This window comes from Pseudoliparis swirei, chromosome 23 (genome assembly GCF_029220125.1).
Source record: "Pseudoliparis swirei isolate HS2019 ecotype Mariana Trench chromosome 23, NWPU_hadal_v1, whole genome shotgun sequence".
Lineage (NCBI taxonomy): Eukaryota > Metazoa > Chordata > Actinopteri > Perciformes > Liparidae > Pseudoliparis > Pseudoliparis swirei.
Window position 1 is genome coordinate 22649060 of NC_079410.1, and position 17320 is coordinate 22666379.

General features: G+C 49.4%; 1 protein-coding gene across 2 annotated transcripts in view; it reads right to left on the minus strand.

Annotated features, from left to right (window-relative positions):
• Nucleotides 1–12433, minus strand: part of LOC130189300 (protein TANC2-like) — a 63757-nt gene extending 51324 nt beyond the window's left edge. Inside the window, exon 1 of one of the 2 annotated variants that reach the window (XM_056408086.1) lies at nt 12143–12433. The gene's annotated coding sequence lies outside the window, so the exon portion shown is untranslated. Of the gene's footprint in view, nt 1–11371; nt 11427–12142 lie in introns of those variants that run through there. The other variant, XM_056408087.1, reaches the window with a different exon arrangement.
• Between the last annotated feature and the right edge of the window lie 4887 nt (nt 12434–17320).

Below are 17320 nucleotides of genomic sequence, written 5' to 3' on the forward strand. Positions count from 1 at the left end.
CGTCGCCCACGGAGTCGCTCCGCCGTTGAACGGCTCTTCATCCTGCCTCCGTCAGCGGGACATCCATCAGGGTGGAGCAGCGACTGACGGGGTGGACTCAGAGGAGCTGCTGCCAGATTAAATGACACAAACACTTCCTTGTTTCTACTTTACAGAGGAGGAACACACACCTTTTGGGAGAGCGGCTATGGTGGTTTACGTTAGCTAGCTCATGTTTTACGTTTCTAGAGAGAGATGTGCTCTGAACGGATCGGGCCCCGTCTACATCCGGGAGATGGTCACACCGTACACCCCGGCACGTTCCCTCCGCTTGGCAACAGCCAATCGACTTGTGACTCCTCCCCCTCGAGCTAACCGCTCTACATCCAGACTGTTTGCTGTCCTGGCTCCTCAGTGGTGGAACGAGCTCCCCACTGACATCAGGAAGTCTCTACATCTTCCGCCGGAGACTGAAAACACATCTTTTCCGACTATATCTGGATTAAAACACAGATTTGCACTTCAGTGGCACTTAAATAGCTCTTATTATGGTACTTTTGTAGTTCGACTATGTTGAGGAAATGTTACTTCCTGTATTCTTGTTGTTCTTAGTTTGTACTCTAGGTTGAAATGCACTTATTGAAAGTCGCTTTGGATAAAAGCATCTGCTAAATGACATGTGATGTAATGTGGTTTCAGGTCAGGGTATTTCTCAACAGATTTAATGCAAGTGAATGCAACATGGCCATCCTCAGTGACCGAAACAATATGATAATAATAATAATAATAATAATACAATTTATATAGTGCCTTTCTAGACAGTCAAAGACGCGTTACATAAGGCATAAACACACAGAACAACACTAAATAGGACGTGGGGGGGAGGTCTATGACCAAGGTGATTTTGTTGTCATCAGTTGTGTGTGTGTGTGTGTGTGTGTGTGTGTGTGTGTTCCTTGCTCATTTCTTTTCGATTCACCAAAATTAGAAGGATACAGATGAGCTGAAACACATCTGCCAGACTCAGGACTTCTAACAACTGCCCTCTGTCGCCCCCTGTCGACCATCTGTGGGTACTGCAGCACGGTTCCCCTTCATCTGGGGCCTGAGACGTTATGACAAATAACTTTGTGGTATTGTCATCACACTATTATATTTAGACATATGACCACAGCGAGCTTGGAACCCCTCAATCCCACGGACATTGGGCCTGGTGCTCAGGACTTTCACTTTAACTTCACGTTGGGTAAAAAAAAAAAAATAGGGTGACTATGGGTCAGTGGGTAGCAGGTCCGTCTTTCAATCAGGGGGTTGGAGGTTCAATCCCCGCCCTAGTCAATGTGTCCTTGAGCAAGACACTTAACCCTGTATTGCTCCCTGTAGCTGCTCTACGGTGTCTGAATGTAACAGGATTGTAAGACGCTTTGGATAAAAGCGTAAGCGAAAAATGACATGTAAAAAATAAAGAACGTCAGCCACCTTAAGCCAACCCCAAGTTGTAGCCCACTGCAAGGCTAAACACACACACAACAACAACTATAAGTATATATATATATAAGCAAAAACCCACTTCTTGCTAGCTACGAGCTAGGTTAAACATGTTTATAATGGCTAATTTGTTATTTCTTTGCCTACTTTTATGAATGCAAGACTTTAATCATCGTTGCGGTACTACTCTGAGTTCAGGCCGCTGTGGTCATCATCGGTCTCCCCATCACGCCATATTTTCGGTACCCAATTCTAGAAAAGACGGTTGAATACAGATTCAAGTAAAAGATTAAATCATACAGAACTTTAATTATTTTCAGGAGCTGATGAAGCTCATCAATATCCTCCTTGGAGGCATAAAAAAAAAACTACAAATAAGCCTGGTGAAATCTTCTGACTACTTCCGTTAGTCAGTTAGTTGCGCTCGACTTGTGCCTCAGGTGCTGAGGCTGGGCTCGAACCCACGTGCTTATGCACAGAGTTTGGGCGGCTGTAGCTCAGTGGTGTAAGGGGGTCGTCCTGCAACCCCAAGGTTGTCGGTTCGATCCCAGCTCTCCCCATTAGTTGCAAGTCGAAGTGTCCTTGAGCAAGGCACTGAACCCCCAGTTGCTTCCCGGGCGCATCACTGCAGCCCACTGCTCCTTAATAACTAAGGATGGGTTAAATGCAGAGAACTAATTTCCCCTTGGGGATTAATACAAGTATATATCTTATCTTATCTTATCGATTAAATGAATTTAAAAAAAGATTAAAAGAATAAAAATAAATCAAGCATCTCCTTCAGAGACGGTTATTGGACAGACGTCTCTGAATGCCGACGAGGGGACCGCGACGACATCTCGGAGCTTCTTTCGTAACGCTGCGGGTCAGATCCTGAATCCACGTTTGAGAGATGACGTCATTCTGTTCATTCTGTATTCGTGCAGTTGAAGATGAAGCTCACGCCATGAGGACAAGTTGTATATGATTGTGCAGAATCAGATTTCAGGCGCTGTGTTGTTACAGCCTCGTGGGATCCCAGCAGTTACCAATACACGAAAAGTCCCAAAATATCAATCGAATTTTTTTTTTAAATGGTATAAAAAATTGTGTTTCTTTAATCTCAATAGAAGCTTTGAAAAATATCCTATGATACATTTTATTAAGATAATAATTAATGAGGATGAAAGGGCGTCAACTTCTTAATCCACCTGGCCGACGCCAACGCTTTTAAATGTTCCGCCAATGAAAGATGTTTTAATGTGAGATGCCTTCAGGTAACAGGTGTGTTTCCAGAGGGAGAGCCGGGCTGTCGCCGGGCAGAGAAGAAACTCAGCTCAGAGAATACTGATGAACACCGTATCGTGGACTTGTTTACGACGTCCACGTCTCTCAAGTTTGAAATTCTATGTAAAAAAATCTGCAGCGCTGAGCAAAAACCAGGGTGTTAATAAATAAATAAAAGCGTTTGGAAACATGACTCCAAAACACAAGAAACGACAAAATCCTCCAACACAGAACTACAAAGGGATGAGGGGAATGATGACTCATCACATTCTGCAGCCGGTAAGAGTGACTCAGCGGCGACATGGTGAGAAGCTCTCTCGCCCTCTCCCTCTCTCTCTCCTTCATAGAGATAGTCAGAGTGGTGTTTGCATGTCTCTCTCTCGCCCTCTCCCTCTCTCTCTCCTTCATAGAGATACAGTCAGTGTGGTGTTTGCATGTCTCTCTCTCTCTCTCCCTCTCTCTCTCCCCCCTCTCTCTCTCTCTGCCAGAGAAGCCAACGCTGGCTTCCTGTACTCGCTCAGGTCTCCCTCAGCAAGCCCAGCTACAGGAAGGAAGTGTGATTGTGTGCATGTGTGCATGTGTGTGCGTGTGCGTGTGTGCGCATGGAGAAAACAAAAGGACGATCTGATACGCTCAACCTTCACCTCTTTGTTCACGCTGTAAACTCGTTGAACTTGAAGACTTTGTATTTGTGAGAGACAACAGAACCAAGTGTAGAGCAGCGCCTGGTCCAACGGGCCCGGGTCGTTCTCTAGAGGGGTCACTACTGTGTAGAGCAGCGCCTGGTCCAACGGGCCCGGGTCGTTCTCTAGAGGGTCACTACTGTGTAGAGCAGCGCCTGGTCCAACGGGCCCGGGTCGTTCTCTAGAGGGTCACTACTGTGTAGAGCAGCGCCTGGTCCAACGGGCCCGGGTCGTTCTCTAGAGGGTCACTACTGTGTAGAGCAGCGCCTGGTCCAACGGGCCCGGGTCGTTCTCTAGAGGGTCACTACTGTGTAGAGCAGCGCCTGGTCCAACGGGCCCGGGTCGTTCTCTAGAGGGTCACTACTGTGTAGAGCAGCGCCTGGTCCAGCGGGCCGGTCGTTCTCTAGAGGGTCACTACTGTGTAGAGCAGCGCCTGGTCCAACGGGCCCGGTCGTTCTCTAGAGGGTCACTACTGTGTAGAGCAGCGCCTGGTCCAACGGGCCCGGTCGTTCTCAGAGGGGTCACTACTGTGTAGAGCAGTGCCTGGTCCAACGGGCCGGGTCGTTCTCTAGAGGGTCACTACTGTGTAGAGCAGCGCCTGGTCCAACGGGCCCGGGTCGTTCTCTAGAGGGTCACTACTGTGTAGAGCAGCGCCTGGTCCAACGGGCCCGGGTCGTTCTCTAGAGGGGTCACTACTGTGTAGAGCAGCGCCTGGTCCAACGGGCCTGGGTCATTCTCTAGAGGGTCACTACTGTGTAGAGCAGCGCCTGGTCCAACGGGCCCGGGTCGTTCTCTAGAGGAGTCACTACTGTGTAGAGCAGCGCCTGGTCCAACGGGCCCGGTCGTTCTCTAGAGGGTCACTACTGTGTAGAGCAGCGCCTGGTCCAACGGGCCCGGTCGTTCTCTAGAGGTCACTACTGTGTAGAGCAGCGCCTGGTCCAACGGGCCCGGTCGTTCTCTAGAGGGTCACTACTGTGTAGAGCAGCGCCTGGTCCAACGGGCCCGGGTCGTTCTCTAGAGGGTCACTACTGTGTAGAGCAGCGCCTGGTCCAACGGGCCCGGGTCGTTCTCTAGAGGGTCACTACTGTGTAGAGCAGCGCCTGGTCCAACGGGCCCGGGTCGTTCTCTAGTGGGTCACTACTGTGTAGAGCAGCGCCTGGTCCAACGGGCCCGGGTCGTTCTCTAGAGGAGTCACTACTGTGTAGAGCAGCGCCTGGTCCAACGGGCCCGGGTCGTTCTCTAGAGGGGTCACTACTGTGTAGAGCAGCGCCTGGTCCAACGGGCCCGGGTCGTTCTCTAGAGGGGTCACTACTGTGTAGAGCAGCGCCTGGTCCAACGGGCCTGGGTCGTTCTCTAGAGGAGTCACTACTGTGTAGAGCAGCGCCTGGTCCAACGGGCCCGGGTCGTTCTCTAGAGGAGTCACTACTGTGTAGAGCAGCGCCTGGTCCAACGGGCCCGGGTCGTTCTCTAGAGGGGTCACTACTGTGTAGAGCAGCGCCTGGTCCAACGGGCCCGGGTCGATCTCTAGAGGGGTCACTACTGTGTAGAGCAGCGCCTGGTCCAACGGTCCCGGGTCGTTCTCTAGAGGGTCACTACTGTGTAGAGCAGCGCCTGGTCCAACGGGCCCGGGTCGTTCTCTAGAGGGGTCACTACTGTGTAGAGCAGCGCCTGGTCCAACGGGCCCGGGTCGTTCTCTAGAGGGTCACTACTGTGTAGAGCAGCGCCTGGTCCAACGGGCCCGGGTCGTTCTCTAGAGGGTCACTACTGTGTAGAGCAGCGCCTGGTCCAACGGGCCCGGTCGTTCTCTAGAGGGTCACTACTGTGTAGAGCAGCGCCTGGTCCAACGGGCCCGGGTCGTTCTCTAGAGGGTCACTACTGTGTAGAGCAGCGCCTGGTCCAACGGGCCGGTCGTTCTCAGAGGGTCACTACTGTGTAGAGCAGCGCCTGGTCCAACGGGCCGGGTCGTTCTCTAGAGGGTCACTACTGTGTAGAGCAGCGCCTGGTCCAACGGGCCGGGTCGTTCTCTAGAGGGTCACTACTGTGTAGAGCAGCGCCTGGTCCAACGGGCCGGTCGTTCTCTGAGGGTCACTACTGTGTAGAGCAGCGCCTGGTCCAACGGGCCGGGTCGTTCTCTAGAGGGGTCACTACTGTGTAGAGCAGCGCCTGGTCCAACGGGCCCGGGTCGTTCTCTAGAGGGGTCACTACTGTGTAGAGCAGCGCCTGGTCTAACGGGCCCGGGTCGTTCTCTAGAGGGGTCACTACTGTGTAGAGCAGCGCCTGGTCCAACGGGCCTGGGTCATTCTCTAGAGGGTCACTACTGTGTAGAGCAGCGCCTGGTCCAACGGGCCCGGGTCGTTCTCTAGAGGAGTCACTACTGTGTAGAGCAGCGCCTGGTCCAACGGGCCCGGGTCGTTCTCTAGAGGAGTCACTACTGTGTAGAGCAGCGCCTGGTCCAACGGGCCTGGGTCGTTCTCTAGAGGAGTCACTACTGTGTAGAGCAGCGCCTGGTCCAACGGGCCCGGGTCGTTCTCTAGAGGAGTCACTACTGTGTAGAGCAGCGCCTGGTCCAACGGGCCCGGGTCGTTCTCTAGAGGGTCACTACTGTGTAGAGCAGCGCCTGGTCCAACGGGCCGGGTCGATCTCTAGAGGGTCACTACTGTGTAGAGCAGCGCCTGGTCCAACGGTCCCGGGTCGTTCTCTAGAGGGTCACTACTGTGTAGAGCAGCACCTGGTCCAACGGGCCCGGGTCGTTCTCTAGAGGGTCACTACTGTGTAGAGCAGCGCCTGGTCCAACGGGCCCGGTTCGTTCTCTAGAGGGTCACTACTGTGTAGAGCAGCGCCTGGTCCAACGGGCCCGGTCGTTCTCTAGAGGGTCACTACTGTGTAGAGCAGCGCCTGGTCCAACGGGCCGGTCGTTCTCTAGAGGGTCACTACTGTGTAGAGCAGCGCCTGGTCCAACGGTCCCGGTCGTTCTCTAGAGGGTCACTACTGTAGAGCAGCGCCTGGTCCACGGGCCCGGTCGTTCTCTAGAGGGTCACTACTGTGTAGAGCAGCGCCTGGTCCAACGGTCCCGGGTCGTTCTCTAGAGGGTCACTACTGTGTAGAGCAGCGCCTGGTCCAACGGTCCCGGGTCGTTCTCTAGAGGGTCACTACTGTGTAGAGCAGCGCCTGGTCCAACGGGCCCGGGTCGTTCTCTAGAGGGTCACTACTGTGTAGAGCAGCGCCTGGTCCAACGGGCCCGGGTCGTTCTCTAGAGGGGTCACTACTGTGTAGAGCAGCGCCTGGTCTCTGGGGACCAATCAAGCCGTACTGATAGACCAATACCATAATATATTGATTGATTATATGTTGCATTGTTAATCTGATCCAATGCTCTCTGAAAAAAATTAATAAAAGATGTTTCCTCTATGAAGGGAGAAGAAACGTGTATAAAGTAGCAGAAAAGAGAAATATAGTAAGTTTAGCTAACACCAGATAGTTTAGCTAACGCCAGCTAGTTTAGCTAATGGCAACTAGTTTAGCTAACGCCAGCTAGTTTAGCTAACGCCAGCTAGTTCAGCTAACGCCAGCTAGTTTAGCTAATGGCAACTAGTTTAGCTAACGCCAGCTAGTTTAGCTAATGGCAACTAGTTTAGCTAACGCCAGCTAGTTTAGCTAACGCCAGCTAGTTTAGCTAACGCTACCGATGAGGAAGGGGGCTTTGAGGAGGTGGTAACTGCTTGTAGGACAGGTGCATTGCCACTCTGCATTCAGAACACCGGCCACACTCCCCGGTCTCACTCCAAGTGGAAAACCTACCGGGCAAACAGGTCAGTGGATGATGCAGTGAACATGGGGCTGACTCCATCCTGCAACACCTCGGCTGTGTCTACTACCGCGCACTTAACGAAGTACACTGCAATGCAGTGCACTGCATTGCAGTGTACTGCGTCGCTGATGAAGTGCTGTCTCAAATGGAACACTTAACCGTTAACCACTTGGCGGGAGTGACATATGCAAATCTGCTTGCGATACCCAAACCCTTAAACTGACCAAATGAATGCACTTCTTGCCCTGTTGTTGTCCCTTGTTTACCCCTTTCTCCACCCCATGTGGAAACTGCGATACCTCCACAATCGCGGCAGGAGCCTCCGCCTTCTGGCTGAAGTCGAGATGGTATATGTAAATGTAATTGTGATTTTGCCTTACCTTCACAGCATAGCTTCATGTAGTAGTTGCAATTAAATTCTCCTCGCTAGGTATGCTAAATTCTCAATTATCTTTGTCAGAAGTAGCCTTCTTCTTTGCAATCCACATACACACCATATGGAAATAAAACATGACAACTCTGTACATGTTTGTCCCTAGATTCCAATTAGTTTTAAGAATTATCCACTGAAATGATAGTCATCATCTGCTTGAATTCACACAGTAATAGGCCTACTTTGACTGACTGTACTTTTATACACATCTCTGTTGTAGTGAAGTTTACCCTGATACAAGAATCAATTAGCAATTGAACACACAGGCATATTAATTATTGTTACAAACATGCATCAATTCTAATATAAATCAGAAAACGCAATAAAAGACTACAAAACCTCAATGACAACATTTTATTGATAAAATGACTTACATATTAATATAATCTTCCTTCCTCCCTCCACACACTCTACAGCAGCCACCCAGTCCCAGGCGGCGCTGCCGTATCAATGTTGCAATGCCACTGCTGGCGTTGTGTTGTGATGGCCACAGTGACATGAGGGTGGACTTCAGGCTCACCGAGAGTCATTCAACGCCCTCATGGCTGTGCTGGGCACTGACTGACCACGGTTGGGGCCCGAGATCTCCCGTCTAGTTTTTATTTTTTGGCTTGCCAGCGCCACCTCCTATCGGGTGGTGGCCAGGGCCCCGACAGGCCCCGGGCTCAGTGCATGATGCCAGGGTCCTGAATAACAGCCCCATCTTCTATGAGCAGTCATCCCCTCCACCAGGATACTGTATCCTTGGGGATGGTGGCTCCCCCTGCCTGTCCCAACCCATCTGCCTCATGACCCCCTTCAGGCAGCCTGTCCACCTCCAAGCTACAACTGCTGCCTGTCAAAGGCCAGGTGTGTTGTGGAGAGGTCCTTCGGGATACTGAAGACGCGATGGCGGTCCATCTTCTTAAAGGCCCTGGAGGTGGATGTGAGGTGCCAGAGGTCATTGGAGCCAGATGCAGATGTCGGGAGGGCAGCAGAGGACCAGCAGCACCTCCAGGAAACGTCTCTGGGGCAGGAAACAGAAATAGGATAGCCATTCAGTGCTCTGTCCCAGACCACGATTACATTTAAATTAATACATACACGACATTAAAAAAACAACACAACGATGATTGAAAGCTACAATTATTTCAAGAAGGACAAGCTTAGATAGCGATCGTAACGGTATTAATTATCGGGCGGCGTGTTGGTAAACGTTCGCGGTGTCATGTTAACCCGTTATTAAACTGAGCATATCCATTGTTAATCCATTATTAAAATTGCTATTAGATTGGTTAACAGAACAGCCGTTGTTTAACACTGTCCGATGACTGACATAGCTATCTGTCGTCGGACTTGCCGCTGGAGCCGACCTGCCCCCGCTCGTCAAGCGAAAAGTGTCCGATAAAAGTGCACCTTCGTCGGACTGGCCGGGTGGTGGATTACCCAGCTAGCTTATCATAACTGCCATGCAGATCCAATGGCATCTAATGCTACCTAGGTATGCTCACTAATGTGAGAATGGCATGTTAGTAGTACATTGTAATACCAGTACAATGTGTAATTACCGCTGATACTTACATTTACGGTCTGTAGCTTCGTGGTTCACCGCTTGTGCTGTCCGCCATTGTTTTAGAAATAAAATGAAAAGCTGGCGAAATGGCTCCTCCTCTTCCGCTACGTCGCCAAGATGGCGGCCGCTTAGTGCGAGTAGTGTCCATCGTTTTACACTACATTTTTGGCCCGTTTGCAGTGCACCATCCGGGTACTTTCAGTGCACTGAATTCTGCTGGTTTTGTCAGTGTGGCGCACTTCGAGCACTTCGAGCACTGAAAGTCAGTGCTCGAAGTGCTCAAGTGCGCGGTAGTAGACACAGCCCTCCACTCCCCAGGGACCTATGAGGATGCTGTGGACTTCAGCTCAGCGTTCAACACCATCATCCCAGAAGTCCTCCTCACCAAACTCACCCAGCTCACTGTGCCCGCCTCCACCTGTCAGTGGATCACAAACTTCCTGATGGACAGGAAGCAGCAGGTGAGGCTGGGAGAAACAACATCCAGCACCCGGTCAGTCAGCACTGGTGCTCCTCAGGGAGGCGTGCTCTCCCCACTGCTCTTCTCCCGCTACACCAACGACTGCACCTCAGGAGACCCATCTGTTCAACTCCTAAAATGTGCAGACGACACATCAGTCATCGGCCTCCTCCGTGATGATGACGAGTCTGCATATAGGCGGGAAGTTGAGCAGCTGGTCCTGTGGTGCGGTCGCAACAACCTGGAGCTGAACACGCTTCAGACTGTGGAGATGACAGTGGACTTCAGGAGGAGCCCCCCAGCCCCCCCTCACCGTACTCAATAACACTGTGTTGGCTGTGGAATCCTTCAGGTTTCTGGGATCCACAATCTCCCGGAACCTGAAGTGGGAACCTAACGTCAACAAAATCATCAAGAAGGCCCAGCAGAGGATGTACTTCCTGCGCCAGCTTAGGAAGTACAACCTGCCTCAGGAGCTGCTGACCATGTTCTACACCGCAGTTATAGAGTCTGTTCTGTGCACTTCAATCACGGTCTGGTTTGGATCGGCCACCAAACTGGATCAGAACCGACTCCAACGGACAGTCGGGTCTGCAGTGAAGATCATCGGTGCCAACCTGCCCACCATCCAAGACCTGTACACCTCCAGAGTCAGGAAACGGGCAGGAAACATCACGGCAGACTCCTCCCACCCCGGACACTAACTATTCAAACTCCTCCCCTCTGGTAGACGCTACAGATCACTGCTCGCCAAAACCTCCAGACACAAAAACAGTTTCTTCCCCTTCGCCGTCTCACGACTAAACAATAACCCACTGTAGCATATATATTAATATATTTATATATTTATCCCTGCACTTCTCGCACTCTCCACTTCTTCTGGCACTACTGTTTCACAGCTACTGTATATAGCCATTCCGCCTTCTATATACTTTCTTAAGTCACTTACTTTCACTTTCTTAATCTTCTTAGACCGTTGCACTGTTTTGCATTGTTTGTTTTGTACTGCACTGTTTTGTTTTGTTTTGTGTTGTAATGTATATTTTGTGTAAGCACACTGAGAGTCACTTTACCAAGCCAAATTCCTTGTTTGTGTAAACTTACTTGGCCAATAAAACCTGATCCTGAAAACGATAACGCACTGACCATCTCCGGGACACACCTCCTTCCCACAGGGAGTGTGAATGGCGGCCTGAGCTGACGCGGTCCCACGGCTGAGATGAAGACCCCGGATCACTTGTTAACGCGAGGTGGGGATGAAAAACATATTTATGGCACTCAAGTGTTATATTCCTTTAATTAACACGAGCGGCGGCGTGTGAGAGATCTCATTAACCCAATGACTGACTTGGGGGGGGGGGGGGGTGAGATCTCAACTTAACCTGAAGTTGAGATCTCACGGTAGCTCTCTATAACGGACGAGATGTGACTCCAGCCTCCTCCAACTCACTCAGACCAGATTAATAATGGACGCAGCGTTGTGGGAGATAATCCCGTCATTCCCACATAAAGGATTTCATTCGTTCTAAAACAAGCGCGCGCGCGCACGCACGCACGCACGCACGCACGCACGCACGCACGCACGCACGCACGCACGCACGCACACGCACACGCACACGCACACGCACACGCACACACACACACACACACACACACACACACACACACACACACACACACACACACACACACACACACACACCTTGCTTTTATCCGCGTGTCCTGGTTCAACCACGATGTGGTGCAGGTGTCTGGCTGAAGAACAAAAGCTGTGACATCATCAAGACGGAGCGGAGCGTCTTTATGGTGTCGCCACAATATTACTACAGTAAAGTCATTAGAAGATGACGTCCACGACCTGGGACACTAAAATAATTCTAACACAACACACAATCAAATAAATCATCGTCAAACGATTTATATATGTCAAAAAATTATATATATATATTAGATATACATCTATATATACACACATATATATATATTATATATATAATGTATATTAAATGAGTGTATAAATATATCTATATATAAACATTGTATGTATATATAGATATGTATAAATATATATAAATGAATCAATATTATAGTTAAATAAATTAATATTATATATATAATATTGATTAATGTATATATATATATAGATATATAAAATGTTTATATAGAAATACAAATATATCAAATGTTTATATATATATATATATATACACACATACATATATACATACATATATATATCATATATATATATATACATACATATATATACATACATATACATATTTCTTGGATGTGGCTTCGCTGGTACGAGATCAATGTGTGATCCTCCACACACGCACGCGCGCACACGCACGCCCTCTTTCGCCACTATCTCTTCTTCCTTCGCTCATACACACACAAACACACGTGCGCGAGCGCGAACAGACACGTACACACAGACGCACAAACACACACAGGAACCACACACACCTACCTTGTCCGTTTGCCCCCCCCCCCCTCAAATATCACCGGCGGTGGGAGCAACGTCACGCCGGCAGTTAACGGGTCGGTCACGGCCGGGTTGAGAGCGAGTCCTCGGTGTGTCCTCCTCCGTTAAATCCCCGGTAGAAACGGACGGAGTCGTCGTGCGCGAGGCGGATTCCCAGTCTCCCCAATCCCCCATTTATTACCGGGTTATCAGGAGCTCCTCGGTCCGCGCGCCACCATTATTCTGCTAGCGCCGGGGAGCACGAGCTGACGTCCGAGCACGAGACTCCTCCGGTGGACCGGAGGTGATGCATTTTTCACGAGAGGGGCGTGGCCAATACGCTCAATGTGCTTATGCGCGCGCGCGTGTGCGCGTGCTACAGACAACAACAGAATGCCCCGGCTCCACAGCTGCTGTCACGATGCGGCGGCCAGGAGATGCAGGGCGACCCCTAGTGGCCAGAGGAGAACTCACACCTAGTATCGTACCGTGTTACAAGGCCGGGGCTAAATTAAGGGCATTTTAATAAAATGGACTCGACTCCTGAGGTGGAATAAAGGGAGGATTAAATTTAAAAAACATCACTATCAAATAACTAAATAACAATGTGTTCTTAGTGAACATGATGCTCCACACAGTGGGCCTCCTGCAGGAGCAACCCAGAGCAACCCATTCCTTCTCCAGTACATTCTGGGGGTAGACAATTGAGATTATGTGAAATTACATTTTACTTTAAGTAAATAATAATAATAATAATTTGGACTTCTATAGCGCTTTTCTAAATACCCAAAGACGCTTTACAGGGAACAAGAGACAGACAGAACCAAACAAAAAGTTAGCAGACAAGACGAACAAACAGGAACAGTAACGTGAAGAAAGAAAAACAAACGGGGTGACAAACTGGAGAAGCTGTATGAGTCATATCGGGGTAAGGGATTAGCAGGTGAACGCGATTTGGAAGAGGTGTGTTTTGAGGGCTTGCTTAAATAATGGTAGGGTGGGAGCCTGACGGATGTGGATGGGGAGAGCGTTCCAGAGGGGGGGTGCAGCTGCCGAGAAGGCCCGGTCACCCCAGGTCCGACGCTTGGTCCTGATGATCTTCAGAGTGTTTGTGCCGGCGGACCTGAGGCAATGGGTTGGAGCGTGGAGGGGGAGGAGTCTGAAAGATAGGGAGGGGCCATGTTGTTTAGGGCTTTGTAGGTGATCAGTAGAAGCTTGAAGTCTATCCTGAACTTGACCGGGAGCCAGTGGAGGTGGTGGAGGACCGGGGTGATGTGTTCATAGCGTCTGGTGGAGGTGAGCAGACGGGCGGCAGAGTTCTGGACACATTGAAGTTTATTGATGATTTTGTTGGGGGAGCCGTAGAGGAGCTGCTGCAGTCATCACGTCTTGATGTTATGAGGGCGTGGATGAGGATTTCAATGGTGGCAGGGGACAGGGAGGGCCGGAGGCGTGCAATGTTCCTGAGATGAAAGAAGGCTGTTTTGGTGACGTGGTTGGCATGGGGGAGGAAAGAGAGGGTGGGGTCAAGGACGATGCCGAGGTTGCGGACCTTGATGGAGGGGGTGACGATGGAGCCATCGATATTGAGAGAGACGGTTTGGGTGGAGTGGGTGAGCGAGTTAGGGCCAATTATGAGTATTTCAGATTTGTTGCAGTTGAGTTTGAGAAAGTTCTGTTGCATCCATGATTTTATTTCGGTTAGACAGGTGGTGAGAGTGGAGTGGGTGACTGAGGTGATGGTCTTGGATGATAGGTATAGAGTTGGGTGTCGTCGGCGTAGCAGTGGTAGTTGAGACCATGGCGACGAATGATTTGTCCAAGGGGAAAGATGTAGATGATGAAGAGGAGGGGACCGAGCACGGACCCTTGAGGGACACCGTGAGAGACGGGGGAGGTGGAGGAGTTACAGTTGTTTATGGCAATGAATTGATGTCGATCTGAGAGATATGAGGTAAACCAGGAGAGGGGGCGGGGCCAGTTATGCCAACGGAGTGATGGAGATGTGAGAGGAGGATGGAGTGGTTGATGGTGTCAAAGGCGGCACTGAGGTCTAGGAGGATGAGGATGGTGAGGAAGCCAGAGTCAGCAGAGAGAAGTATGTCATTTGTGATTTTTAGGAGGGCGGTTTCAGTGCTGTGTTTGGAGCGGAAGCCGGATTGGAAGGGTTCGTAGAGATTATGGAGATTGAGGTGGGATTTTAATTGAGATGCAACATGTCTTTCAAGGATTTTGGAAAGGTAGGGGAGGTTGGAGATTGGACGGAAGTTGTTAGGGATGTCAGGGTCAAGACTAGGTTTTTTCAGCACCGGGGTGACAGCAGCGAGCTTAAGTGGGGGGGGTATAAGTAAGTGTAAACGTGTATGTTTTGAGATGGAGTGTAACTGATGCTGTGGAATCAGCCAACCTTCGGGGTGCGGGCAGAGCCTACCACATGCTTTGCTGCTATTGCCTTAAAAGTTCGGCCACCGCGAGTTTTAAAGTGAGTCTGAGGGACCGACCGAAGGTCCTCGAGGTAGTTCAGCCACGTACGAAGGACATCAGGGTGATGTGAGACTGTCTATACGGGACTTGAGTATCGGGGTGATACGCGACCGTCTATGAGGGGCTTGAGTATCGGGGTGATGTGAGATCGTCTATAAGGGACTTGAGTATCGAAGTGATACGTGACCGTCTATAAGGGACTTGAGTATCAAGGTGATGTGAGACCGTCTATAAGGGACTGAGTATCAGGGTGATGTGAGACCGTCTATAAGGGACTGAGTATCAGGGCGATGTGAGACCGTCTATAAGGGACTGAGTATCGAAGTGATACGTGACCGTCTATAAGGGACTTGAGTATCAGGGTGATGTGAGACCATCTATAAGGGACTTGAGTATCGAAGTGATACGTGACCGTCTATAAGGGACTTGAGTATCAAGGTGATGTGAGACCGTCTATAAGGGACTTGAGTATCGAAGTGATATGAGACCGTCTATAAGGGACTTGAGTATCAGGGTGATGTGAGATCATCTATATGGGACTTGAGTATCAAGGTGATGTGAGACCGTCTATAAGGGACTTGAGTATCGAAGTGATATGAGACCGTCTATAAGGGACTTGAGTATCAGGGTGATGTGAGATCATCTATATGGGACTTGAGTATCAAGGTGATATGAGACCGTCTATAAGGGACTTGAGTATCAAAGTGATGTGAGACCGTCTATAAGGGACTTGAGTATCAAAGTGATGTGAGACCGCCTATAAGGGACTTGAGTATCAAAGTGATACGTGACCGTCTATAAGGGACTTGAGTATCGGGGTGATGTGAGATCATCTATATGGGACTTGAGTATCAAGGTGATATGAGACCGTCTATAAGGGACTTGAGTATCAAAGTGATATGAGACCGTCTATAAGGGACTTGAGTATCAAAGTGATGTGAGACCGCCTATAAGGGACTTGAGTATCGAAGTGATACGTGACCGTCTATAAGGGACTTGAGTATCGGGGTGATGTGAGACCTTCTATCAGTGGCGACTGGTGAATTTTTTTGGGGGGGGGGGGCGCAGTTGGGCGACGCGGTTTAAATAGCACTCAACAATGAGAAGAAAAGAGGTTTTGAGTAGAATAAAGTAGAACACAAAGCTTTATTTCAAGAACACACCATGCTCAACACGGTCCAATAACAACTATCAACACATTGTAACTTTGGGCATGAGAGGTTCAGAGCAGCTTTAAGGAACATTGGGTTGGGTTTCAGAGGTTTGCAAAATAAAAGAGTTTCACCCTCACATGAAAGAGGTTCAGAGCAGAATAGAGTCAGAAAGAGATCACATGTTACATTGGGTGACAGAGTAGAGCCACTACTGTAAAGAAAAGTAGCCTCCTCTCTTTAAAGAAGCGATTCCTTCTGCATTTGATTCGATACCACGTCTCAATATACCAGAGGACTCCTGGTCTAACTTTAGTCCACGTCTCAATATACCAGAGGACTCCTGGTCTAACTTTAGTCCAGGTCTCAATATAACAGAGGACTCCTGGTCTAACTTTAGTCCAGGTCTCAATATAACAGAGGACTCCTGGTCTAACTTTAGTCCAGGTCTCAATATAACAGAGGACTCCTGGTCTAACTTTAGTCCAGATTGATCATCTTGTTGATAGTGCCACAGGCTCTCTGAGAATGACACTGGACTCGATAGCCCCTCTGAAGAAGAAGACAGTGAGGAAGAGGAGGTTTGCTCCCTGGTATAACCCTCAGAGACCTCAAACTAAAGCAAACGTCACGAAAGCTTGAAAGCATATGGCGTTCAACTAATCTGGAAGAATCCCGCTTAGTTTGGAGGGATGGTCTTAAAACTTATAAGAAGGCCCTCCGTAATGCCAGAGCAGCCGATTACTCATCAGTAATAGAGAAAAATAAAAACAACCCCAGGTTTCTCTTCAGCACTGTAGCCAGGCTGACAGAGAGTCACAGCTCTGTGGAGCCGAGCATTCCTATAAACCTCAGTGGTAATGACTTCATGAACTTCTTTAATGAAAAGATTTTAACTATTAGTGACAAGATTAATAATCTCTTGCCCTTAACCAGTGCCAATCTGTCCTCAAGTGGAATGGCCTTGGAAACCGCTGTATGCCCTGGTGTATATTTGGAGGGCTTTTCTCCCATCAACCGTGACCAATTATCGTCAACGGTTTCTACTTCTAAACCGTCTACCTGTCTCTTGGACCCCATCCCGACGAGGCTGCTTAAAGACGTTTTGCCTTTAATTGGCAGCTCTCTATTAGATATTATCAACGTGTCTCTGCTAACAGGCCACGTACCACACTCCTTCAAAGTGGCTGTTATTAAACCTCTCCTGAAGAAGCCCACTCTGGATCCAGAGGTGTTGGCTAACTACAGACCGATCTCTAACCTCCCCTTCCTCTCCAAGATCCTTGAGAAAGTGGTTGCAAATCAGTTGTGCGACTTTCTACATCATAATAGTTTATTTGAGAAGTTCCAGTCAGGATTTAGAAAACACCACAGCACCGAGACAGCACTGGTGAAAATTACAAATGACCTCTTAATGGCAGCAGATAAAGGACTCATCTCTGTACTGGTCTTGTTAGACCTTAGTGCTGCATTCGACACCATTGACCATGACATCCTATTACAGAGACTGGAGCAGTCGATTGGCATTTCAGGCACGGCACTAAGTTGG